Source organism: Phytophthora infestans, genomic scaffold (genome assembly GCF_000142945.1).
Source record: "Phytophthora infestans T30-4 supercont1.66 genomic scaffold, whole genome shotgun sequence".
Lineage (NCBI taxonomy): Eukaryota > Oomycota > Peronosporomycetes > Peronosporales > Peronosporaceae > Phytophthora > Phytophthora infestans.
Window position 1 is genome coordinate 186291 of NW_003303693.1, and position 2946 is coordinate 189236.

The following is a 2946-nucleotide window of genomic DNA, read 5'->3' on the forward strand; positions in this document are numbered from 1 at the left end:
AAAGGATTAGGCAGCACTTCAAAGCGGTAAAACACGGAAGTCGCTTAATGCCAGTTGCCCACTAATACACACACGCGCCGTCTTAAACTCCACAATGCACTACAGGGGTATGCGTGTGACGTTCACAGTACTTCGGCCCGTCACCCCCTTGGCCGATTGATGGCAAGTGAGGAAGATGAAGTGTCTAGCTGCTTTATTCGCACTTGTAGAGTACCTGATAGTGTATAGGCAGAACCCAGGTGTCGTTGAAATAGACCGACTCTTGGGTAGAAGCCTCCATAATTAAATTTTTGGGCCACAAATGTAGCCAACTGTTTTTCATAGGATCGTACTTATCCCAGAAGTAACGGCCTGAGCCATGAGATGCAAAAATATAAAAAACAGCAGGGTACATGCGAAAAAAAAGCATGTGCTTTTCCAAGAATCATGTTTTCCGGAATAAGGCATGGAATTCGCATAAAATTAGATTTTATGCGAAATTAAGCACCATACGCTAAGACACACTTTTTGAGACTGTTATCTAATATGCTTAAGTACGATGAAAGCGCTCCACTAATCTAAACTTCTGTGGTCTGTACGCAGGGGCTAATGGTAACCAAATATCATATGATATTTTTGATAGTAATAGTACTATTTTTAATATTAAATATTAATAGTAAATCAATTTTGCAAATGTTAACATAATATTTTTATATTAACTCGGAGAATTGAAAAATATTAGATACTACATGATATTTTATGATATTTTCCCACTTAAGTACGTTTCTTGCCAGCTTACCTTCTGTGAACCAAATAACTTTTTCGATCAGGTTCTAGAAAAGCAGTAGGCTTAAGACTGACGAGTATTTGCTCTAGTATTTCACTGTGACACAGACAAAGGCGATCGAGATGGAAAACTGCAAACGCTTGCAGCTGCTTAACGTTGGAAGAGCGAAATCAAGACATTTTTTCTTGTTCTCTACCGATCTCCTCGTCGACATCGTGCGTCTAATAAACCTGCTGTCTCTGGGCCGCTCTTAACCACGCAATGCCATGCCATGGCAGAAATTAAAGCCAGATGATTGGCCAAGAATTTTTAGGGGTAGGGTGTAAATGCCACGCATGGCATAAGTCCCGTGCCACCAAAAGTGACTTTGCCACGGTGACATTAGGTAACTTTTTGAATAACGGAGGGAAATCCATAAAATTTGCAACAAAATGGAGGGGGATCTAGGCGCAATTCTAACGCTACTGCTAGCGCTCTTGCCGCTCGTTGCTTTAGCTGCTGAATCGCGCCGCCAATGTCGACACCGCGTCCGGCTAGACTGGAAGGCACACGGAAGGCTACTAGTGGATGAGGGTCAGTTCCAGAAGTGCTATAAGATGTCTTATGAGTCATTTATGGCGCTTGCTACGAAGTTGGATCCATATCTACGTGTTGACGAAGAACAGTCTCGCAACAGGACTGGAGCTGAGCCGATAAGCCCCGTTAACAAGCTGCACATGTGCTTGCGTTGGCTTGGAGGCGGTTCGTACCACGACATTCGGGTAACAAGTGGAGTTAGCGTGTCGGCCTTCTACGCCAGCATCCATGAAGTTGTGGATGCAGTAGTCGACCATCCAGATCTACAGCTTCAGTTCCCTTCAACCATAGCTACTCAACGTTACGCTGCAGAGCAATTTGAAAACCTTAGCAGCTCTCGTGTAATGAAAGGATGCGTAGGAGCTATCGACGGCTGGCTGTGCCCCATACGGGTGCCGAAGAAGGACGAAGTTTCGAGAGTTCGCTCCTTTTTTTCGGGGCATTATCGACGTTATGGTGTTAATGTGCAAGCCTGTTGCGACCATCTAAGTCGGTTTACAGCCGTGACATGCTCTAGTCCCGGTGGAACTGGAGATGCGGTTGCGTTTCTAAAGTGGAGACTATCTAGCGTCGTTAGTAAGTTTCCAGCCGGATTGTACGTGGTTGCAGATAACGCTTACACCAACACCAACCAACTCTTGACCCCGTTTCCTCGACCAAGAATATCAACTACGTTCCATGACAGCTACAATTTTCACTTGAGCCAACTGCGAATTAGAATTGAGATGGCCTTTGGTCTACTGGTGAGTAAGTGGAGAGTTTTCAATGCGCCGATGGAAATCGCCTTTAACAGAGTGCCTCGCACTATAATGGCTGCGTGCATCTTACACAATTGGTGTATCAACCGGCGGCTTCAAGAAGATATATTCTACCGAGTAGATAGCGATGAGGACTTAGCGGAGGCGTTGGATGCAACACTGGAATCGAACGATGCATCAAGAGATGTTACTGTTGCTTCGCAAGATACTTCAAGGTATCGTCAACTGTACGACTCCTCTGACTTACTTGTCGACACGGACACCTATAATTCTTCGGAGTGGATTAGAGGTGCTGTCGTCGATCTTCTTGAGCGCGATACCATTTCGCGCCCGCAGTTAAATGATGCGCCAAAACGCTGGAGCCAGATGCTCCCACTCGTTGAGTTCGCATTAAATAATGCAGTGCACGCCTCGACAGGCTACACTCCGTTCTATGTGAACGGCTTGTTTATATATACGTTTGTTTATTGGCTTGGCTTCCGCTTGAGTAGAAGGAGGGAAATATAAGACTGAGAGCTAAATTGGAAGAGAGGTCTAACACCTTCTCGACCTTACATACACTACACTACTTCTTATATTAAAAATCAGGCCAGACGACGCAGAGAAACACAGGAGCAGTGAATCCAACTTGCATGCATTAACTATCAAATGGGTACTGCTATTACCTTGTTAGTTCGTCCTCGTGATAACCACAAGATGTTCATTTCCCGCAAGATAGAGAAAAAGCTGATGTTCACCCACACCAGACTTCACAGCTAATCCAGCCCGCCAGGCGGGATTCGTACTGCTGTACTCGTTTTGTGTACAGCCCAAGGCTGTTCGTCAATGCCACGTCGGTTTCTCCAT